This window comes from Lemur catta, chromosome 18 (genome assembly GCF_020740605.2).
Source record: "Lemur catta isolate mLemCat1 chromosome 18, mLemCat1.pri, whole genome shotgun sequence".
Classification (NCBI taxonomy): domain Eukaryota; kingdom Metazoa; phylum Chordata; class Mammalia; order Primates; family Lemuridae; genus Lemur; species Lemur catta.
The window spans coordinates 26,830,736-26,855,613 of NC_059145.1; the positions used below are offsets into that span (position 1 = coordinate 26,830,736).

The 24,878-nt window shown below is 45.8% G+C and overlaps 1 protein-coding gene across 2 annotated transcripts in view; it reads left to right on the forward strand.

The window, feature by feature from the left end:
- The window catches only part of PRICKLE2 (prickle planar cell polarity protein 2), a 353,356-nt gene that overhangs the window by 12,405 nt on the left and 316,073 nt on the right, over nt 1-24,878 (forward strand). The window contains exon 1 of one of the 2 annotated variants that reach the window (XM_045530686.1): nt 22,723-22,949. The exons of the other annotated variant lie outside the window; for it this stretch is intronic. The gene's annotated coding sequence lies outside the window, so the exon portion shown is untranslated. Of the gene's footprint in view, nt 1-22,722; nt 22,950-24,878 lie in introns of those variants that run through there. 2 annotated transcript variants of the gene reach the window in all.

Here is a 24,878-nt window from a genome sequence, read left to right on the forward strand (position 1 = left end):
GAAATGAGAATAAACTATGCATCCAATTGTCACCTTTCAGAGAACAAATGCTCTTCTATTTTAACTAAAATAACTGACTGGTGGGTGAGAAAAGCAGGATCAAAACAAATGCCCCAGTTGTCACTGAATTAGAAACTGTTCTGTTGATGTCAAGATGTTTAAAAATATGAGTGGCAATTCTAAAATCACCCCTTCCTCCTTCCCTCCCGTCCTCTCCCTCCCCAGTAATCAGAACTTGAGACAACCCAGGGATGCCAGAGGAGGTTTTCAGTTCAAAAGAAGAGCCACTGAGGCGTGAAGTCTCCTGTCTTACCTTTGTGAACCTTGGGCCTCCCCACCTTGCTGGAGACAATAACAAATAAAACCCCGTAGAGCAAGATTTGAGGGGAAATGAGCAGATTTGGCAGTCAAGTCCAAAACCACCACTGAAAACCTACACGTGGCTGCTCTTTCTGTTTCCTGTGATTTGTACTTCTGTTTCTCAGCAATCATCATCATCATCATCGTAGTAGCAGCGTCAGTTAACATTTATTAACCATTACCTCGCTGCCAGGCACTGGGATGAGAACTGCAAGTGTATCATCTCATTTAATGCTGACAAAACTCTGTAGGGTGGGAACTGTTTGAGCAATGTGAAATGGTCAATATTCAACAATTTGGCCTACAGAAATGCCCATTTCATAAGGTTGAACCTAATGCTATTATTTCCCAGGGGCCCAGAGGGTTTACAAAAATTGTCCATGTTATAATTGGGGGGTGGCTAAGCTGAGAGTCATACTCAGGTGTGCATGGTACCACCGTAGCAGTGCTCCTTTGCTCAATTCATGGAAGACAGAGAGGAAGGAAATCATTCCAGGAAAGCGTGTTCTTTTCTCTTTCCCTGTCATAGTTTACTACTCTGCATGTCTCAAGGGTTGAGAGAGGAGAAGAAAGCCAGAAGCTGCTAAAGTCTGAAGATTCTCCAATTCTCACTCTTTTAACTCTTGCTACTTCCCACCCCACCCTAATCCTGTCTATGACTGATCTTCCCCACAACATGGAGTGGCGGGTGCATGCTTCTCAGAACTCCAGGTTAATGGTGACCACAGGCACAGCCAGGCCCTCAAACAATGATGAGAAAAAGCTGTGTCCGGCCTTATCAGACCTTCTGTCTACTAGCCAGTCCCACCAGAGAGGAAGAGGAAGAGACACAGAACTGCTTTCTCAGTAGTCGCAATGAACTCCTAGCAAAGATTCCCATTGGCCTGGTCATATCAGACACCCAGATGGGGAGACCAAGGCACAGAAATGATTAGGGCAGTGGCCCAAGGACACACAGCCAGTAGACTTGGGCCCCACTATACCCTGTGCCTCTCTAAGATCATGCAACACATCGATCGGTGGCTGTGGCTCAGATGGCCACTCTGGGGTAAGAAGCAGGGGTGTAGGATCAGCTCTGTGGGGTCAGTCCCACCTCAGTCACCTGGGCTGCTTGGTTGGGTGAAGGTGATTCCCCAAAGGAATCACCTGGTGCTGCTGCCAGAACAAAGGAGACTGGGTGCCAGGCAGGGGAGACTGCGATTGCTCTCTGCAATGAGACTGTAGAAAAGTTTTTGACAGAGGATATTTTTCTCTCCAGTCTGATACTGGGCCCAAATTTCAAAGAACAGGAGGCTATAAAAAGGGCAAGGGAAGGAAGTGCTAATTAAAAGGTCCCTGCCAGGCTTCTAGGGTCAAGAAGAACAAAGAACCGTCCTTTAGGGAGGCTCCTAGCCTGGTGTTAACTGCAATGACTTTGGGGCAGGACAGAGGTTCAGCCCAGGGACTGAAGATGGATGGAAACTCTCCAACTTCATTTTTCTCATGTGTAAAACGGAGATTAAATGCTAACCTCTCCAGTGTATTGACAAGATTGCATGATTTAATATATAGCAAATCCTTAGCCTGGTGCTTGGCACACAGCTTGTTCTCAATAAATGGTAATGTCCATTGTGAATGTTGTTACTCAGGCTATTCAAATATTAATGTCTTGGGAATTCTTCCTCTTGAGCCAAAAGTCTCCTCTGCTTCTCTGAAATCTTTGGTTCTTTTATGATCACAAGGTCGAGGACTTATTCTAGGACTTATGGTCCTAGAAGTCGTTGTGGCACTTTTCCAGAACTTACGCTTTTCATTTGGGGTTGGGTGATGTGGCTGACATCAGTAGGGACCACTCTGGTGTTCTTCATCTGTATCTATCGGATGCTGGAGACACGGGCCTTCATGTTTCTTTGGCCCAGAGTGTTCAAATGGCACCGTGTCCTTTCAGTGTTCCCGTCACACCAGTTGGCTTTCTGAGGGCGCCCTGTAAAACTCTACACTCCACAGCCCGCGTCCAGTTGCCCCTGGCAGCCTTTCTAATTTCAGACTCCAGAATCCACTTCTCGATCTTGCTCCCCTTTGAATCCAATCCTGCTCTCTTAGACTTGGCCCTAGAGACTTTCCTTGTTTCCTGACTGATACCGTTGGGTCAGGTGTCTTTTTGTAGCAAACAGCAGACACCCAATTGAAACAGACTTAATTATACAATTGAAAAGTCAGGGCATGCCAGGATTCGAGGACTCAAACAATACCATCAAGCCTCAGTCTCCCCCTCTTGCCTCTGCCATCTCGGTCTCCTTTCCGTTGGCTTCACGCAGGCGGACTTTCCCCATCAGGTGGCGAGCCGGCTCCTGGCAAAGGCAGCTCCTGGCAAAGGCAGCTTGCACCGTGTGGTCGACTGCACGATCGTGCCTAACTCCTCACCTCTCCTGCTTGCCTGCCCTCTTCCGGCGCCTTTGCAGTTTCTTCCCCCAGAGGTAGAGTCCATTTGCCATCTTACCCATGGCGGGTTGAGCCATGCGCTCTGTTTTGGTTGTAAATGACGACGTGCCAGTTCTGAGCCTAGGTCTTAAGAGGAAATGCCTATTTCCATTTGCGTTTCCTCGTGCTTCTGGAAGTACCACGAGAACATGCCACAGGTAGCCTGTTAGTCCCGGAGAAACAAAAGACATTTAGAGGGAGCTGCCCTAGCTGCCCGTGGCCTTGCAGCCGGAAGCAGAGGGATGCCAGCTAACCACGGACCTGCCAGTGTGACAATAAACGCTTACTGGCGTGTGGCGCTGAGTGGCGGGGGCTTCGTTACGTAGCGTTGTCATGGCCATAGCTGAGTGATGCATAAACTATCTCCCAACAACCACCGCCAATAAAGTTTTTCCTTCCTGATAGTGCTAATGAAAATCCCAAGATCAACCTCACTTGGCCAGACTTAGATCCACTGCTAGTGCTGAGGTAAGGGGAACGAGGAGCGTCTCAAACCAAGTCATGGGGCTGAAAGTGAAGGGGAGATGACTTCCCACAGGAAAATCACGGAGCTGATACCAAAAGAAACCATAAAGGAGGCCGAGCAGCCAGAAGGACTGGTGCTTATTACACTGTCCTTGAAGGGGCGTGGAAACTTGTGTCCCCTGCTCCCTATTAAGCCAGGAAGCAGCCTTCTTGCTCCTCTACGCCTGTCTAAGGTGGGACTCAACCAGAGCCGAGACCCCGTCACCGGCTGGCCAGGCAGGAGGGTCCAGTACACAGCGTTGGGTGCTCCACCAAAATCAGGAAGACTTAACTTTTCTCTCTTTCCGGGCCAGAAGGAGTAAGGTGGGTTTGGCTGGCTGGCAAGCTGCCACTTGGCAACTCGCCATCCTTCCCTGCGGGGTCAGCTCAACTCAGAGGAGGAAGAAAACCAGTGGCTGGAATGGTTGCCGGGTCCACACCCGGCCCTGGTTTGGAGCGGTCCTTTCTCTGCCAGCCCCAGTCTTCAACTGTACCCCTGGGGCTTGCATCTCTCGTGGGGCTGGTACCCCAGCACGACTCTGTCCTGGAAAGAATAGACCTGAATTGGAAGCATGGCATGTCATAAATGGAACCCCTTTGCCCCACTCTGTGGAGTCATTAAGCTTCCTGGTGAATATAATTTAAAATTAAGCTGATTTAAAAACGGTGGTGGCTCTATTTTGCTTTCTTCCTACAAATCCCACTTTTCTACCTTGACCTTTTCCCTGCTCCGTTTGGCAGCTGCTGTCTTCAAGGAGGGCCACGTGGCTCCAAGATATGCGTGGGGCACTTTTGATGGGGATTGCACTGGGCAAGGGCAAGTTTCTGCCTCATTCTGACAGTGTCATCTCCCAAAGCTGTGCAGCAACCTGTCCTGTCTGCAGGGCTTCTGTCACATAAAGAGAAGGCTCTCTTTTCTCTGCTCCCCAAGGGTGACGCTCCACACCCTCCCCCGAGGAAATGTTGGGGGAAAGCAAACTCTGGTTAATGCCTTCGCTCTGATTACACCGTGGTGGGAGAGACAATAGCAGCTTGGAACCTAAACAGGCAGGGTTCAATGCAGCTTTCTTCCCCTCTTCAATGCGACTTTGATCCGGCTGGGAGGAATTTCAGTCTAACTGGGGCAGCTCAACATGGAAACCCATGCCTCACTCTTTAGGGTGGCTCCTCGTGATTTGGGAGGTTACAGGGGCTGAGCTTGCACAATTCCATGGACTTGGACCCCTCCCACGTCACCAGGGTCTCCTCACGCCAGCCTAATGGCTATTAGCACACATGTTGGGTATGGGTAGGATTCCTAGTGTCTGTCATTACCCTGTTGTCCCTCCGCCCCAAGCCCACCACTAGTTTTGATGGTGCCTGGGGCTGCCCTTTCTACCTGCCAGCTGGTGTCCTGCTAGGTTCTGCCACCAGGAGGCACAAGAGGGAGATGGCACCGCTGGAGGATGGAGAAAGGGACACATCTTCCAGTCCCCATCAGCTTCACCCTCACACCAGCAGTTTGTTTCAGTCTCCAGCTTTCTCAACACACTCACTACCAGCTTCTTAATTGTTTCCCTGCCCCAGGATTTACAAAATTCTCCTACTTAAAACAAAACCACCTCTGGTTTTTTTAAACAGTCTCGGCGACCTGTGTACAATTTCACTCACAACAAAGAAGAGAAGCATCAACAGCTGGCACGATAGGGAGAGGGGTCCCCTCCTTTCTAAAGATCCAATTTCCTCCCGGGTGGTGGATAAAGCTAAGAAGATAAAAAAGTGACCTTTCACCTCCAGGGACGGTAATGTAAAATTAATTTGAGGCTTTGAAACTAATGAGCAGTCTCATCCTGGTGGGCCCCCTGTGAGCAACGTGGTACGTGAGGAGCCAGCAACCCCGTGATCTTTCTTCCCCAGATGGGGCTTGGGAGGGAAGGAAGGATGAGAAAAGAAACTTATTTTTAAAAATAATCTTCAGAGGAGAGAGATCTGCTAGGTCTCCATAACGCTGGTATTGGAGGAAGGGGGAGGGTAAAAGAGAGAATTACGTGTCTTTAATCTGCTTAGCTTTTCACTGCCGAATAGCTAAAGGGCTCAGACAGGCGAGAGTATTGTGAGGTGGTTAAGTCCATGAACTTGGAGTTAGGCCCCTGGGGGTCTAGGCCTGATCTGTGACTTTCTAGCTGTGTGATCTTGGGCATGTTTTTAAACTTTGTTTCAGGGAGGCTTGGATTTAGGTAGTGCATGGAAAGCACTTACGTTCAGGCCAGGAATCTGGTTATTTTTTGCATTTTCAATGGTGATTGCGGGAGGCAGGAGAGGGATTTATCCACAGAACATGAAGTCTGAGGTTTCTGCTCTGACAAGAGGAAATGTCTAACACCAGAAGACAAAAGTAGAACCAGACTGATGCGAATTATAGGGAAACCGGGTTTGGCACCACCCAAGAACGACCTGTCTCAGAGCATAGCTGGCCAACCAACCATGGGAATTGCTGCCTGGAGAGGGAGTGAGTGTCCCATCCCTGCAAGTATGCAAGCAGCAGCTCTCTCCACTATATGAAAGGATGGGCTCAGTCATTTCTAAGAAATCTTTCTCCCTGTTCAGATTCTGGCTCCCACTGAATCATTGGAGGCTGGGTGGCTGCATCTGTGAATCCGGCCAGTGGTGCTGCTTGTCTCCCTTTTAATATCTCCCTCCCTTTCCCCTTACTTGCTCCCTCCAAAAAACTGGTGCTCGTGATGTGCTAGGCACTGTGCTAGGCTCCGGAGATGCTAAAAGGAAGAAGATGGTACATAGGCACTGCCTGGGGAAAAAACCCAAGCATTTACGGAGGGAGACAGATGAACAAATAACTATAAAGCATTTCTGTAGATGCACTGATCGAAAGATACTTTGAGTATTCTGGGAGCCTAGAGGAGTGGCATGCACCTCTGCAGGGGTGAGAGAGGGAGGGGAGTTAGAGAACACTATGGCATTGCACATTGGCGCAATAATTGGATGGTAGGATACCTCCAACAGAGGAAACCATATGAACAAAGACCCAGGGATGAAAAATGGCATGGTGTGCGGGGACCTACACAAAAGGCAGCACAGCTGGGCTGCAAAATGTGAGACAAGAATAATGGGATGTGGCTGAAGAGGTAGGCAGGGGCTAGATCATAGAGGCCCTTGTCTTCCCTGCTTTGGGACATAAATTGCGAAACGTCAATGTCTGACTTTGAGCAGGAGAGTGGCATGTTCAGGATTCTATTTGGAACGACCTCTCTGGAGACCCGGTGAAGGATGAATTAGGAAGAGGCAAGGCCGGACCACCAGCTGGCAGACTGCTGAAGTCAGGAGTCTAAGCCAGAAGTGACGACGCCATGAACCAGGCTTCATACGGAGTTGTGGTAAGAATCCGACGACAGGAGGCCCAGGGAAGCTTGCAGTAAAACACGAGCCGCTTCCCACATGTAAAGGGTCATTATGAGTATGATCACTGTGTAAAACTTTGGTTTGGGGGCCCATCATACAAGCAGGGTCTCTTCATCGCTTACGCAAGCAGTGGCAACAAAATCCATACATTTGGTCCAAACCAGTGTAAACTGTAGTTGTGCTTAACAAGAGCCTTTAAAACAGCAGTGAAACCACTGACTTGAGAAATAATTTTGCAGATGCTTCTGAGATACAAAAGACTGAATTTTGGTGCTGTTGGCAAGGAACAGAGGAGAGAAACACAATATTAAATTTCAAACAACCTTGAAATGCACAATTAAATGCAGGCAAACTGGGAGGGCAGACAATACTCTCCGAATAAAACTCCCAATGGATCTGGCAAGCGAGGGCACTGGAGATGGGCCCAAATGTCTCAGATTTGCTGAACTGTTTATGCAGACAGCTGAGAATTCACCAGCATTATGCTTTTTTTCTTTAACCAGAATATTTGGATTTCGTAGATGTGCCCTGGAATGCCCCATCTCAGGGAAGGCTAGAGGAGTGTCTCAGTGCAAGTGTGGTGTCTGCTTCTAGTGCTGTTTATGGCAGAGCTGAAAACTGTCTTCGAAATTAACAATAGATGTGCATAAATCTTCCTCAGTTACCTAGCAACTGGTACAAGACAATGCTGAGGTTCACAGGGCTGGGTGGAGGTAAACCTGTTTTAGAAAATACCTGGGAGCATTGTAGTAATACTTGGAGATTGCTGGGAGGGAAAGAAAAAAAAAATTAACAGGACGAATTAAATGTTTGAGTTTCTTTGCTTTTTGTTTTTGTTCTAGTAAAAATTGAATCGGATACCAAAAACCTTTCCTAAATCTCTGAGGTTTCTAGCAACAGCGAGGGTTTTGCAAAGACTAGATAATTTCTGAGGCCCCTTCCAAAGCTAAAATTTTTGGCCATGTGAACTATGTGACCTCGTGTGTAAAATAAGAGGTCAGATTAGGGGAATTGTAGTTTTATCCACATTTCTAGGATGTATGGGGTGATAGAATTTTGAAACTTTGGTTTTGTTTATTTGTTGACTCAGACAACAAAGGCCTGTGTCTGAAGTCAAAGTAGATTTTTTTTTTTAAGAGATCAGGTTTTGCTCTGTCACCTAGACCAGGATACAGTGGTGCAATTACAGTACACTGCAACCTCCAACTGCTGAGCTCAAGCAATCTTCCCACCTCAGCCTCCTGAGTAGCTGGGACTATAGACATGCACCATTGCTCCCAGGTTTTTGGTTTGTAGAGACAGTGTCTGGCTATGTTGCCCAGGCTGGTCTCGAACAACTGGGCTCAACAGATCCTCTCACCTCAGCCTCCCAAAGTGCTGGGATTACAGGTGTGAGCCACTGTGCCCAGCCCAAGGTACATTTTTTTAAAAGGAAAAAGGTATTGAAATAATGAAATCAAGAGGCATTGACTTAAGGAATACACATACATATATAAACATAAACATACATATACATAAACATATATTCTCTGTGTCTATATATATAGGTATTTTTATTTATAAAAATTAGCCTATACATTATGGTTTAGGTTACAGATTCAATGCCCCAGGGCCCAGCAAGTGACACCGATGCATCCCATGCCCAGAAACCACAGTGAGCCAGAGAATGGGGGTCCCGTGCTTCCAGATCTGGTGATTTCTCAAAAAGCCAGAAATCCAGATTTGCTTAGAAGCTCATATTTTTAAAATACTGACAACTAATTGGAAGTCTAAGAGAGCACTGTGTGGGCTAAACAAAGTGAGTCTGCCTGAAAGCAAAAGTTCTGAGCATGTAATTCTCTTTTTAACAATCACGTGGTTGGTTCAGACTCACCTTATCTGACGGGGTAAAGTGGAGCTTGCACTGGCCCCCGGCTGACACGGCTCAGCTAGCGCCTCCAGTGCCTGTCATCCTTGGAAGCCTCCCAAAGGTAGGGATTGTTCGTCACAGGAGCTGTGGGCCCCAGGTGAGCATTCCGAGGCTCAGGAGGCCCAAGGTTGCTCCTGAGTCCTAGGCCTCGATTTCATGTTCCATCTCTCCAGCTCTATGGTTCTAAAGCACCTGCTCTTATGAACTCGACTCACCTGGAAAATTTCTCTGAAGTGGTGCTGGGAAGCTATGTTAGATTGCTAGGGCTGCCCTAACAAAATACCAAAAACTGGGTGGCTTAAACAACAGCAGTTTATTTTCTCATAATTCTGGAGGCTGAAGTCCAAGATCAAGGTGTTGGCAGGGTTGGTTTCTTCTGCGACCCCCTTCCCTGGCTTGCAGATGGCTGTCTTCTCCCTGTGTCTTCACATGACCTTCTGTGTGTGTCTGTGTGTCTGTCTGTGTCCCAATCTGTTCTAAGGATACTGGGCTAGGGCCTACCCATATGACCTCATTTTACCTTAATTACCCCTTTAAAGATCCTATTCCCAAATACAGTCACACTCTGAGGTATTAGGGACTAGGACTTTAACCTGTGAATTTTGGGGCAATGCGATTCAGTCCATAACAAAGCCATCTGTTTTCTCTTTTGCTGCTGTCTCTTTAACATTATTATTGATGCAATGAGAGGTTTCCTCCGCCTGGGAGCCAGAGTGGAAGATACTGGAGCACCTCTGGGGATTGGGGGGGCGGTGCTTCCCTCCTAACCCCCAAAAAGGCTGACCCAGCAGCTCCTGAGCTGCAGTCCAGCCCCAGGAAGAGTGTGGCGCATCTGCACACTTGAGCTATAGTTAACCGGTGCCCAAGCCATAGCTCTGACATTTAGAGTGCATAAAACATGAGACCACGTTTAGCGATGTCACTGTTTTATATGGCATCACTGGCTATATCCGCACATCTTGATTTAAAATAATATTGAAGTAGACAAGTAGTCTTATTGATCCTGTCAAAAATTAGAAACAACCTCAATATCCGACAATAGGGTTTAATCTGATGGGATTTTTTGCAGTCCTTGAAAACTGTGGAAAAACATTTGTGATGTGAGAATTCTCATGAGAGATGAGGTGGAAAGAAAAAGCAGGTTACAAAGAAATACATACAGTTCGACTCCAATTTTTTGAAAAGAGCTTACATATACATACATGTATATGTGAATATATATGTATATCCATGTGTGTATATGTATGTGTTCATCTGGAAGGGTATACTCCAAAATATTTCAAATAGTTCTCGAACTATTTCAAATATATTTCTTTCAAATATATTTCTCTTGAACTATTCCAAAATATTTCAAATAGTTCTCTTGAAGTGATAGAATTACAACTATTTTTAATCTTCCATTTTTCTAATGCTTCATGTTTTCTACAATAAATATATATTCCTTTTGCAATTGGGGGAAAGAATTAAAAATAAAAATCTTGATCCCCACCCAGTTTATAGAAAATTTACTCTAACATAGCCTTTTTCATAAGGAGCTCATAGCTTTTCATGTAGGACTGCATTTACACAAAGTTAATTTACTCGATATTTTCCAGATACAACTCTCCACCACAATTACCTGGATACTAGAATAATTTTTGTGGGAGGCCTGAGAACCTCTTCTCTTTTTCCCCCACCTGGCTCTATTTTCTCATTAAAGGAGTTTTAGGAGTGAATTCAGAGAAGGGATGGCACCCCATAGACCTGGAAAAAGAGCACTAAAATAAATAACTGGACTAGTTTAATGTGTCTAAAATATCATCCAAGAAGACCCCAAAAGAAACAGGATGTAACTTCATAGTCACTTTGTTCCTTCTACTTCTCTTTATTTGAGAGATCCTTTAAGTGTACTCTTCCTTTTTAATAGAATGTGCTTTGATTGGCTGAATAATTCTATGATGTGTCCTTTTAAAAAGGAGAGGTTTGTGGAAGATAATGCTGTTGAACTTGGAAGTGGCAACAGAGATCACCTTGCCCAACTCCTGGCATCATTGATTTCCAAACCTCTGAATCCCCTGGGAAGCGTTTGCAGCCCACAACATTACAGAAATAGAAGGGGCCTGGGGCCTTGGGTTGTGACAGCTGTGATTCTTTTGATGCCCAGCCATGTTAGAGAACACTTTTCCACATGGCTAACACATTCCTTGCTCTATGTCACAATGGGTGGTTACCTGGACACTTGTAAACATGGAGAATTTTCTACCTCATGAGCTAGCCTGTTTTCTCCTGGACAGCTATGCCTATTCTAATTCTCTATTTGCATATAATTTGAATTCCTCCAGCCGTTCAGGGATTAAAGATGGAGACATTTTGCTAGTACAACCCAAGTAAGTCCCAAGGTCCCATGTGTTCTAATGTCTGCATAGAGTCACATATTACAAAGCAAAAATAATTACAATGGAAACTTTACCTGTAACTCCCAAAGAATGTTGGAAGGGGTCCAGTTCAGAACCCCAGTAGCATTTCTCAAAATCCTTTTTCCTTTCCTTCTTGATTCCCTAATACCTCAGTTATACCAGAGCTTCTCATTCACCAGCCCAACCCCAAATCTTTCCAAGAGCAGCCACATGCCTTTTCTGGCTCTCTTTCTTCAACTTCCATTCTCCGCAATACAGTATTTAGGCAGATTTCACCTCTCTGACTGCTCTTCATCCTTCCCTCTGCCTTTCCCACTACCCATACTTTCCATAACAAAGGACAGCCCACAAAATATCTGACAAATGAAAATCTTTCCCCCTTTCTTCCATTCCACCTGGGCTTGTTTATACTCAACATCCTGATTTTGCATTTCTTTTTAAAAGTCAGAAACCGGGGAAAGGAGAAGTTGACATCAAAGACAGAATTCCCTTTATTAAAAATGATGGGGGAAGGTTAAAACTGGACATCCTTGCATATTAATAATCCTGTGCTCATCACAATAATGATGTCCCTGTCTATCCCCTGCTCTATTTCCCTCCCTCTGGTAATGTCTGTGGCTAAGTTCTTCCCTGATTACCATGTTGGGGGATATGAAACAATACTGCTCTGTGCAGCAGTGACTTATAGTGAAGTGTACCGTTGCCCTTGGAATCCTAGTGTCTGCATAAGCAAAACCTGGCTTTTGAGCCCAGCTCTGTGCTTTACCCACTGTGCGACCCTGGGCAAGCCACTTAACCTCTCCAGCTTCTCCATCTGTAAATAGGCAACTGTCAACGGTAACTCAAAAGGTTGTGAGAATCAAATTTAACTGAATGAACTCAAGTAAAGTGCTTAGCACAGTGAAGTGTTGGTTCTATACATATACTAATATTTCCATCTTTCTTTTTACCATTCTTTTTGGAGAGGATGGAGAAGTATACAAAGGTGATTTTGACAGGAGGTAAAGAGGACCTGGTGAAAGACTTAGAGCAGGGGCCAGCAGACTATGCCCATGTGCCAAACTTGATCTACCACCTGTTTTCATAAATAGTTTTATTGAAGCACAGTCATGCTCATTCGTTTATGGCTGCTTTGGCACTACAATTGCAGAGTTGAGCTGTTTTGATAAAGACTGTATGACCCACAAAGCCTAAAATATTTCCTATCTGGCTCTTTTCAGAAAATGTTACCAACTCTTGATTTAGAATATAAAAACAGAATAGCTCTTCCACACTGTCCGCTGTTGATGAGATGAATGTCGTATGAGGCTTTCTCTGTCAAGTGAAGTAGGTGATTGTCATCAAAGAGTTCCTCCACCTAAGAGTCAACGCTCACTGACACCTGAATTTACATTTTTTTTCATCAAGAGTCAAGATTTACTAGGCCCAATCAAGGTGATATTCCTTAGAAGCTTGGCTGGTTCTACTAGGCAGACAGGGGATGGAGTATGAGATAGTACTGCAATTCTGACAAGGCCACTGGGACAGGGATGTCCAAGGGCTCACGCATGTCTGTGCTACTCTCCTTCCTAGGCACAAAGCTAGTTGACAGTTCCCAGTCCTCTTTCAGTAAGGGAGGTCATGTCTCAAGCTTTTGCCAATGAAATTAAGGGGGAAATACATCCACCACTTCTGACTCTCCCCCTTCTCTTCCTTTTTTACAGGCTGGATTCAGACCATCCTGTAGAGGGTTCTGAAGTTTAGAGGAAATGGTCCAATACATCTTTCTGGGATGATGGAAAGCTTCTATTCTGCACTGTTCAGTATAGTAGCATCTAGCCACATGTGCCTATTGAGCACAAAAAAGTGGATAATTTGAGGAAGTGAATTATTACTTTTTATTCATTTAAATAGACACATACCACCAGTGACCGCCATATTGGACAGTGCAGTTCTGGAAGATGGCAGGTGCAGCCATTAGAAGAATCCTAGGCCTGAATATCTGGGTGGAGCAGGACACCCTCTCCGTACCCCCTCTTCCCCTCCTCCCCTCCTCCTCCCTGGCTCCCCTTGCATCAGACTGATGTGAGCAAAAATGAAACAGCTCTTTTGATAGGCTTGTGAGACTTGGTGTTTGTTGGACTAGCTAAGCTGCTATGACTAATACAGACCCAAATCCTAGCAACCACTTTTATGAAAAAATGACAATTCAGTCTATTACTCGTCTGTTTTACAAGCTCAAGGACAGTGAGCAGGCTCTGCTTGAATCTAGTTTTCAGCATATTCTGTGGGATCGATTATCCCGTTTAAAAGGTGAAAGAGGTGACTTTTTTTTTTTCTTTTTTGAGACAGTCTCGCTCTGTGGCCTGGGCTAGAGTGCCATGGCATCAGCCTCATCACAGCAACCTCAAACTCCTGGGCTTAAGCTATCCTGCCTCAGCCTCCCAAGTAGCTGGGACTTACAGGCATGTGCCACCATGCCCGGCTAATGTTTCTATTTATGTTTTTAGCTTTCCAAATCATTTCTTTCTATTTTTAGTAGAGACGGGGTCTCGCTCTTGCTCAGGCTGGTCTCGAACTCCTGAGCTCATACAATCCACCCGCCTCGGCCTCCCAGAGTGCTAGGATTACAGGCGTGAGCCACCACGTCCGGCCTGAAAGAGGTGACTTTAATGGGCACTTAGCATCTTGGTCCTACTGACCCCAGCTGCAAGCTATGCCGGAAGGTTGGAAGGTTCGGTTCCATTTAAAACTAAGTTCCACTTGTTTTTTACAACCATTTTAAACTGTACATGTCCCATCCATGACAGAGAAAGAGCCATCTGGTTTGATGATTTTTGGCTTGCAAGAAGAGAACACAAAAGAAAAGCATAAGTTTTAATACTCAAGAGACCAGAGTCTCTGTTGAAGAGGAAATGAACTACATGTCCAGGAGGTTCCGCCAAAAGGGGGCCAACCGGACAGTGCTCTCTTGGGGGAGTTCTCAGCGGTGCTGTGAACACCACTCAAACGTTGCTTTTGGTCGTTTCCAAGGTGAGCTGTTGACCTGCTGCTGGAGCAGCACAACTGGTTTCTCGCAAGAGAAAAGGTCTTACGAGTTTCAGTCCAAAGCAAGATAGAGCTAGGATCACACCAGCTGTCTCACCTACTCTGTGTGCCCACCTGTTTCTGGATAAAGCGCTGTGACATTTGTTTTATTATAAAGAGAACCAACTTTGGAATCAGACATACCTCTATTAAAATCCTGAATCTATCACTATCTTGGCCAACTCACTTCACTTCTCGGAGCCTCGTTTTCTTTCAATTAGGGATAATAATAACTCTACCTCGCAGAGCTGTAGCAAGGATAGAATGAAGGGCGTCCATGGAAGCATTCAGAATAGGGTTTCACAGAGTCAACACCTTGGGAACTGAGGGTTTGAGCCCCACTGTTCTACCCTGGCAAATCAAGGAGGGGCTGCAGGATGGTCCTGTCATGAGGAGTGGGCCTATGAGTTAATTAGAACAGTGCTTCCCAAAGTCCAATATGCATTCATACCACTTAAGGATTTTGTTTGAATGCAGATTCTAAGTTACTGGAATTATGCAATTTGAGCTCTCAGATAATTCCAGGGCTGCTGGTCTCTGATATGACCTTTGAAGAGCAAGACACTAAAGGTCTTGTCCTGATCTGTTTCCTTCTCCTGTTACCTATGTAAAATGTACTCTCTCCTCAGGAGAGGGTAAACATCATGTAATATGAGCACACAGATGGAAAATCTAGGCAGATGAGTAAAATCATGGAAAAAGAGATGGATTAGAGGTTTTCAACCCTGACTAGTCTTTAAATTCATCCAGAAAGCTTTAAAAACCTACCCGTTGTCTGAGCCCCCTGTAGGAGTACTGATTTAATTGATCAGGATGGGGCCAGACATGACATATTAAAGAAAATAACTCACAGCTTATTCTAGTGGGTTTAGCACTCTGGGCTAGACAAAAGAGGCAACTTTCCCAGATAGAAAGAATCAGAAAGGGGCCTTATCAAGATATTATGTCAAGGTTGGTTTTCGGGGGGTTGCTAGTTAGGAAAGAAAAAGAAAAGCTTCATGGAAATAGCCAAGGTAAGACAAGCCAATTGGTCGAAACCTTGAAAAATCAGATCTGATCAGATCAAACTAAAACAAAAACACTAAATCTCTGCCTCAACTGAAATGATAACTTAGCTCTGGATCTTGAAAGTGACTTGTTTGTCTGTTGAGAAGCCAAGGGTAAATGGGAGAAGTGAAATCTATGCCATTTCTTGGAATTGGAGACTTTCTTCTTTCGTTAACGTTGTGGGTTTGGTTGTCCTCTGTGCTTGCAGAGGCTGTTGAACAATGTTCGTCTGAGCATGGAAGCCAGCCTTGTCTGGTGGCTTTAACCAGGCCTCAGTCCAGTGGGGCTCTAACAGGGTGCCATGAGCTCAGCGCAGGTGCTCCGGCAAATTCTGACCAATGAGCGTAATTAACCTGGTGGTAATTGATTTTACACTCTTGAAGCCCAGGTGTAGGCAGCCCCCTTGTACCAGAAGCTAGCTAATACATGGCCCTTTGCCAGCCTTGACACAAAGCTCAGCCCCCTTCCGGGATTCCCTAAGATCTAGGCATGCCAAGCATCTGCAAATAATATGCTTTTCCAGAAGATTCTTTATGTCCTGGGATGGAGCCAACTCAGGCACTGAACAACATCTTGTTTCCACAATCCCCTTTAGACACATCTCTCTCCTGAATGCCTATCCACACAGCCAATAAGATGATTCCTCTCTGTCACCATCCCCAGCCCTTGTCCATTCTTATACTCCTTTACAAGACAGAGCTGACTTTATTTAGCTCTGTCTCAGGTGCTCCACACTTGACTGCCTGCACCCAGGCGTAGCAAACACAGAGCCCTTCAGAAACCCAGACCCACCCTCTTTACATATATGTTATAAATGTTGATGAGGTCATTCTAGTGGGTGTAGAGCTGGTCACAGCCTATGGTAAGAAGAAGAAATCAAATTGATGCAAAATCCCAGCCAAAGAAGCTGGCCACGGAAGCCTTTGCCTGAAAGATCACGTAGTCAACAGTTGTGCACAACTGCGCATTGGAATCACACAAGAAGTTCTTAAAATGCTGATGGCTTCGCCATGCCCCCAGAGGTTCTGATTTAATTGGTCCAGGGTGTGGCCTGGGCATTAGGATTTTTTAAAGTTCTCCAAGTCATTCCCAATGTGCAGCCAAATTTGAGAGAGGCTGTTCTATCTAAGCAGCTTAGTGCTAAAGGGCAAGTAAAAAGGACAACCACGGTTCCTACATTATAGTGGCAATTGCTTTGTCCTCATTGCCGACCTGTTTTGTTTTGAGTCTTTTAATCCCTTTTATCGTTTGATCGAGCCCTCCAAAATCCTACCATTAGAAAGTATAAGCACAGAGAGGTTGAGAGACACTCAGTAATTCCAAATCTTGGTGAGACAGCATTAAATGGCTCTGTGTGTGTGTGTGTGTGTGTGTGTGTGTGAGAGAGAGAGAGAGAGAATTTGAGTTTGAATTGAGAAATACCAGCTCCCTGTGTCAAACCAATAGGCTTGGTTTCTTGTTGCCTCTCAAGCAGGGATTAGGGAAACGGGAAATAGTGTGCATGGAAGCCCTCTTATCCTTTTTACGGTTTCCATTCATTTAACAGGAGCCACGGCAAACCCACTGCAAAGAAGTGATACAACAACGACTGGAGGAAAACTCAGGAAAAGGGTGGCTTGCGAGGTGAGCTGGGAGGAGCAGCCAGGGATCACAGGAAACCAGTGTAGTCTAGGGGGAGGCAGGTGTGAATGTCCTTGTTTTCCTCAGTGTCCACTCTACTCCCCCAAAACATACTGTTCACTCGGACCCATGCTGGTCCCTCAAATGCACCTTTGTGGGGATTAAAAGGTTCTCGCTTCTTGTAGATGAACCCAGTGTGTGCAGCAGGGCACATAGGGAAACACTCATCTAGCTGTGTGTGTGTGTGTGTGTGTGTGTGTGTGTGTGTGTGTGAGTGATGGAGAAAGAGAGAGTTCACAAATGGGAGAGAGCGAGCACTTTAATAGAAAGCTATCCCTGAAGGCAGGAAAGGGATCATGAAAACCCGGGACAGTAAACTTAGGCTTCATTTCTTCTGAAACCACCTCTCTTACCAGCTTAGGATGTTAAGCAAGTCATACAACATCCGCGGGCATTTGTTTCCTTTTCTGACCTTACCGTGGGAGTCTTGGGATTCCAGTATGGTGCTTATGAATGTACTCTGCAAACAGTAGACCCCTATAAAAGCACAAGTGAAAGGGATTATTAAAAAGTCAACTTTGCATCTTTGTGCCTTTATAAGGGTATTGGGAAAACAAGGAACATTATATCATAAAGCCCTCAGATCCCTGGTTGAAGGGAGTGACAGAGAAGGGAGACCAAAAGTATATTTTTCTGTTATTACAAAAGACACTATGTTCATGGGAAAAACAACTCTAAAATATTTTAAAAATTACAAAGAAATAAAATTTGAAATTTTTTCTTCCAAAGGAAAACTAGCATTAGCCTTACAAGATAATTATTTAATGCATATTTAAAATTCATTTATACTTTCAATTTAAAAATGTTAATTCAAAACAATACTTGCTTCTACTATAAATTGAGAATAGATAAGAAACAGTAAAAACAATCTATTCTACCACCTAAAGTAAAAAAAAATCTGTATTGTACCTCTTAGTCTTTAAGAACTTTAAAAAGTCCAATAATTATTATTTTATACTTTCACCTTTAATTATCAAAGAACAGATGTTCATTTTAGAAAAATTAGATAAGCAAAATAGAAACTGTTAAATCACTTGAAATTCAAGCTTTCAATCACTTGAAATGCAAGTTATCATAACCAGTAATATTCAAAAAGAACTTTTTGCAAATATATGTGTATTTTTGAAAGTGTCATAGGTACCCCAAATCTTTTGCAAATGTGAATTTATATTGTTGGTTTGTAATCTGCTTTTCAAATGGAAAAATATTCATACAAATTTCCCGTAATTCTACTGCATCATTTTTAATGTCTGTGCAAAATATCATTGGAAGGATTACCATTATTTATTTTTACTTATTGCGTCCTTTAATGTTAAGTTTTTAGATCACTCTTTTTTTTTTTTTTTTGTCTTAGAAACAGCACTGTTGTGACTATCCCTTAAACCACATTTGTGCTTTTTTTTGTAACAATTTTTAGGATAAGTTGAGCCAACGGCTCTGCAGAATCCTAAGGCTTTTCAAAGGGAAGGATCTATGCTGTCTAGTGTAGTACTTTTTTATCTTTTCAAATATTTTTGCTTTAAATATATTAGAATATATTAATAAATTTAAGATTATTTAATCCCTGTGAAAGAGCCCACTGGCACTGTGTCTTTATTCCTATTCTCTCCTGATTTAGTCTTTTCTGATTATGTGTGTCTGGTTCACGCCCAGACAGGAAAATCTGTAGACTACAGAAGAGTGTGCGTTGGGAAGACAGAGGAAAGCCCCCTATAATCCCACCACTACCTCTCTCCAGTCATCCTCCTTAACTCCCACCACCCATGGCTTTAAATATTCTTTTCAAATTACCATTTATAGACTTCTGATTCAGAGGACGCTTTGATGGAGCTTCTAAGTGTTGGCCGCTGTTCAGGGAGATTGTTCTCCTTTTGCCGCATTCAGAATGGTTTCTAGTAGGTAACAGAAATAAATGTGCACCTGGGTGAGGCTGTACTGTGTTCTTCTCTATTTTAGAAAGTACTTTACGGACCTATCTCTGAGGTTTCCTGCTGCTATGTGGGAACAGTAGGCCGGAAGCTTCACCTGGCTTAAAAGACACAGGTTTGTTAAAAAAAAAAAAAAAAAAAAAAAATAGAAAAGCCAAACTACAGAAAATAAGAACCTATATATAGGCTAGGTCAAGGGAAGTGGGACACACAGTTTCTTGCTACACCTGATCTAGACTTGATGTTAGAAGACCTCAGGCAACAAGGGCATAATTCTCAATTTTAGATAAATACTTTTACATTTCTGGGTATGAAATGAACACATGTTCATTATAGGAAATGTATTTCAAAGGCAGAAAGAAAAAAAGGCTTATCATTTCACCATCAATCCATTTTAATGTGGTGTGTATTCCTTTCCAGTTTCTTGATGCATATTTTAAGACTAATTACAGCCAGTCTATCCTAGTTTTGTTTTTCCACTTTACATTATAGCAGAGGCTTTCTCCCATGTTGACAATTGTGCATGAGGATTGCTTTAAGTTCCGTTAGTAATTGCACTGCCTTGAGAAATGCGGAAAGAACATGCATCAGAGATGTCTAGGAAGGGCAAGTGCAGTGATAAAGCAAAAGAAAATTGTCTACTGTTCACCTACTGCTGACAGCAAGAATGCTTTTTTCCTTCCTGGGCTACTAAACTTTGTCTGCTTAAGCAAGATAAAGTGGTTGTTGAATAGATAAGGAAGATACGGCTGCCCATATATGAAACTCAGGTGTAAATAAGCCAGGGGAGTACTGGCTCCTGCTCAGAGGAAATAGACCAACAGGGTCTAAGTCCAGGAGGGGATGTTTTTTACCGCAGGTGTCGGGAGAAACACTTGAAGCCAAATTTGTGGGGTGAGTTTATTCAAACAACATTTAGAGTCCACTCACATCTTCTTGGCATCTCCTCTTTGCTCAAACAGCCAAAGTTAAAGGCCCAGGAACACTCAGACCACGTTCCCAAGGGTGTTATTATCTTTGCATCATTCACTAGCCACATCTATCCAGAAGCAAGATGCAGGGCAGGACAACTGCCCCTAGTTCTGGTAGTTCCTTTGAGGGAATTGAATAAGGTGCCACTTCCTTAAGACACATGCCCTCCATCTGCTGAAAATTTGTAATGCACTGACTTTGTTCCTGACTTTTGCTAAAAATTTTCATAATTAAAATACAAATATCCCTGACCCCTTCCACCAGATGCGAAGCTGTGTGCAGCAGAGCTGGGTGTGTGGCAGCCCTGCTGAGAAGGCCAGGTGAGCATCCTGCCCTGGTCCTGACTACAGCCTAAGGTTTCCATTGCTAACATCCCCTCCCCTCCCCCTGCCGAAGCTACTGCCTTCAGTGTAGTCGTTTGACAATGTTTGTTGAGCATTTGAAATAGGCTGACCCTGAACAAATAAAGAGATGGAAAAGCCGTGGCGTTCATCCTCTGTGAGCATACCATCTCATGGCCATGGTGAGTGGTGAGTACACAGATAAATACAATATAAATAATGTCACTGAGTTTTGGAGCAATTTTACTGGGGCCAGGATTAAGGTGAGGGAGGCAGGGTCACATTAAGTATTATATAAGGTAGCATCCTGTCTTTGATATTCTTTTCATTATGGAATTTTTTGGCGTTAACTTTGCTTCTTTAGAAGAGTGCATACAAATATTCTCTTGATTACCGAATTTGTTGGCATCCCTGTGTTTTGCTCCAGAGACAAAGGCCTTACTTGCCTCTCCCTAGTTCTGGCCCAGAAACCAAACCAAACTTTCCTCTCTGGGCAGCAAAGACGATCAGCTAACACTGACACACAGGGAGTACTGAGTTGTGTCATCCTATTTTTTTGAATTTGGAGTATAGGTGGACTGGCCTCGCCACTAATTTGCTGTGCCACCCCAGGCAGACACGTTTTCTTCAGTACAGTTCAGTGTCTCATCTGTAAAACACTAAGCTGGGACGGTTATCTGTTTTGACAATGACAGGAATGTCTTCTTTCAACAAATATTTTATGAGTACCTACTATGTGCAGGCTTTGTTACAAGCTCTGGAGCGACTGAGGTGAAGAAGACAATGTCCTTTCTGTCAGTCAACTTGGGTTTGAGTAAGGGCACATAAATAAGCAAACAGGATCATTTCAACATGTGCTACCAGCGATATGAGAGTACGTGTGAGAGATGTTGCATCAGGGGGTCAGGAAGGTTCTCTCAGGGGAGGTGATATTTGAGCTGAAACATCAACGATAAGGGGAACTCCTGGCCTGTACCTCTCAGACTTACAACCTTTTTTTTGACAGCTGATCTTTAATCAGCCTTAGTTTGTGCCTGTTATAACAACTATACATGTCCCAATGCACCTCTCAGCAACAGGGTGAGATGAGGACTCTTGTTATATCCCTTTTTTATTGTCAAGGAGACAGAGGCGCAAACAGGTTAATTAATTTGGGGAGATCATCAACTAGTAAGTGGTGGGAAAAGAATGGGAACAAAGGCACAGTGGCTGCAGAGCTTGCATGAAATGATTCAAAATGACTTAATGAGCACCTACTATATTCCAGGCATTGTACAATTAGATGGGGGCATAATTCACGCTCCTTCTCATCGATTAATACCGATGCTTAGTGAACCACTAACTACATTCCAGGCATGGTACACACTTTCCAAACAGTCCATTTCGGGGTGGGGAGCGATGGTACTGCTCTGTATCTTGATTGTGGTGGTGGTTGCACATTTGGATGAATTTGTCAAATCTGGCAGAACTGTACACTAAAAAGGGTGAATTTTACTGTATGTGAATTACACCTTAATTTAAGAAAACTCAACCCTCAGCCTTTCATCCCCACTTCCCTACCCCAGCTACGGCAGCAGGGGGCTGTAAAACGGTCCCTGCCCCTAACTTGGGGACAAGGGTGAGGGAAGAGCCTTTGGGGGTGGGACCAGGTAAGCAAGGAAGTTAGACCCAGTGGGCAGGGCCTCAGGGGAAAGGGAGAAAGTAGCCACAGGCGGGTGCTGGGGAGGGACGGGGCGAGCCCGGGGACCGCGGGGCGACCGCGGGGAGGGCGGGGGGATGCCGGGAGAGAGGGAGGGACCTGCGGGCGGGGAGGGAGAGGCAGAGGGAGGGGAGGAGGAGGAGGAGGAGGCGTGCGCTCCGGAGCGAGCCGGGGGCTGCGAGGCGGATACAGCCAGGCCGGCGGCCGCCGAGGGTGCCCGCCCAGGCGACCCGCCCTCCCGCGCGCGGTGCGGACGGACGGTCGGACGGACGGCGCTGTGTGCAGGAGGCGCCCGGCCATGTTCAGCCGGAGCTCCCGGAAAAGACTCTCCAGGCGCTCGGTGAGTGTCCCCCACTCGAGCGGGGCCGATCGCCGGGTACCTCCAGGCGGCCGCGAGCGCCCGTGCCCAGCCCCCCTCCGGCCCGCGGCCGCGCACCTGTGGCCCCAGGTAAGCCGGCCCCGCGGGCGGGGGCGCGTCGGGGGCGCCAGAGAGCGGTCGGAGGGGCGGGGGGGGTTAAGTCTGGACCCCCCAAGCCGGGAGAGAGTTGGACCCGAAGCGTGGCCCTTAATATCACAGTCTGGGGGAGCCCTGGAAAGCCCCTTCCCTCGCCTCCTCCCTTAAGGCAGATGGGAATCCCGGCGGCAGAGCTCCAGCGTCCGGCCACTTGGAGCTCTGGCCGGGGACTTGGACTTTGGGGATGTCTTTTGGGGTGTCCTCTGCTGCCCCCTTCCCGGGAGCACCAGCCGGGGCGGGTCCAGGGCGGGCGCGCGGTGGTCGCTTCTCGCGGACTCTGGGGAACCGAGAGGTCTTGCTTTTGTTTCTTAGAAACCCGTGACCGAGGTGTCCGGGGGAGACAAAGCCCCAGCCGTGGCCATTTCTTGGTGGTTTGGTGCCCACGCTGGAGGTAGCCCGTGGGGGTCCGCACACACTTCCCCGGGCAGGAGACCGCCCCGCCCTGGTGTCCCCACATCCAGAGGGACAGTTGGGTCCGATCGCACAGGAGGTGGGGCGGGAGGGACAGGCCATCCTGCCTGGGACATACGTGGGGCTTTGGAGGGAGCCCCCGTGCTGGAGACATGCGTGTGTTGTCTTTTTGTTTTGAAGTTGACCGGACTGGGGAGGATAGAGCGAGGCCAGCCATGTAACGCCTGTGGTGACCAGTGCCCTGGGTTCGCCTTGCACAAATGGAGGTAGGACGCCTTAAATGCACACCACTGCAGTGAGAAAAAAATACACACATATATACATAGACATATCTGCCTCCCTCCACCTCACTTGTAAGTCACATGGAAAGAATGCAAAGGCTGTTCCTTTAAGAGCAGGGCTACATCTGCTACAAATATTGAAGGTGGAAGTGGTGGCCAGACACTGGGGGTTGCAGAGCGCTGCTCTGGGGCTGCATTTCCCTGATGTAAGAGCTTTAGATCCCTCACACCGCCACTGGCACTGTGTCTCTAGGTAACTCACCCCCAAACAATTCAACCTGGGCATGGCAGCATTGCCCTGTGCCACAGTGCAGCATGCATAGGATTCCCTGGACTAGCTGGTGTTTTCCAGTTGTGTTTTTAATTCAGCCCCTGTAACTCTGGGTCCCAACCGCAAATCCACCACTGCCCGCCTGCGCTGTGTCAACCCTCTTCGGTGGCCAGATGTTTCTTATTAATGTGCCTTGAATGTTGACTTCCAAGCAGCCCCAGCCTGGATTGGAATGATTATGTTTGGGAGACAAGGGATCTGGGTGCCCTCCCAAAGCATCTGGCGGCTGGGGCTCTGGTTGGGAAAGGTTGGGGTGCAAGCTTACAGGCTCTTCGTTTGGTGATATAAAGAGAAGAGGTGAATCCTCCCTGGCATCTTCATAAAAAGGAAAAACTGGTGACAGGAGAGAATTGTCCGCTATCATAACACATGCTTTCTTGGATTAGTGCATCTTTCTTCCTTTCTCCACCACTCATATGCTTCTTTGAAGAGGGCTGTTTTCTGGATACTATAATAGGTAGAAAATCCTGCTTTGATTTTTTCCCCCTCTATTCATGTGTCTCTACTTTCCCCCATTTGTAATGTGTGCTGGGCACCCAGTTATAAGAAAGCTCCCAACCAGCTCCTTCAGAAATTAAATGCTTTTGTTCCTGCCCCAGATGGGTCTGGCAGGCTCTTTGCCTTTGTTTCAGGGCACTGAGCACAACCCTTATGGCTCCGGAGCATTTAATAACTTCTATGTCAGAGTCAAAGCAGGCGACCTTATAAATATGCAATGGACAGACATAGACATCCATCAGTGGTGCCAACGTTGTAGCCCAAATACGTGTGCTCTGGGTTGGCCCCTTGTGTGTCCCAAATGTGAAAGTGGGTGATACCTGGGAATACGTATAGAAGACTTGTTTGATAAACCAAATCCGGTATAACAGAACTACTGATTGCTTCCTTTTTGATCCATCTTGTGTTCTAATAGGAGTGGGAGAGGCAGAGGGATGAACAGCTGGGTGAGTGATTTCCAGCGTCCCCTTACTCCCCCACTCTGCAGTCCTTGGGTCAACTTCTGGCCAGAGGCCTTATGGGGCCTTGTGGTGCCACGTGTGACCTGTAGCCTATGATCAACCACAAACTCTCCCTAGTTCTCAGTTTCCCTCCTGTTAAGTGATGATAATAATGGTCCTTTCCTCAAAGCGTTATTGTAGGGATTCAGTAAGATATTGAAAACACATTGTTTGTCCAGTCCCAGGTACAGTGTAAATATTTGCTAATTTTGCTAATTATTTTTAGCTTCCTCTCAACCGCTGCTCAGGAGGAGACATAACTAGCAGCTCGGAGGATGCTGGGTGTTCAGGGCCACTCTAGACTTCTAGGACCGCCGCTGCTTCTTGGAGAACTTTAAGCCACTTTAACACAGCTAATTTTCTGATGGGAAAACAAGCGTTTTATTTTCAGCCCATTATGGAGCTATTCTTTTGGAAAGAGACCCTTTCATCAGGCTGAGTCAGATTTTCATGTCGAAGCAATTTCCCTACCAGCAGCAGAAAGGCGTCACTTGGGCTCCATGAATGGGGTTTTTATGGCATCTCCACCCATGGCTGGAGAGGAAGCTGCTCCTTGCTCTTGCCCCCTCCTTTTCCCCATGGGCA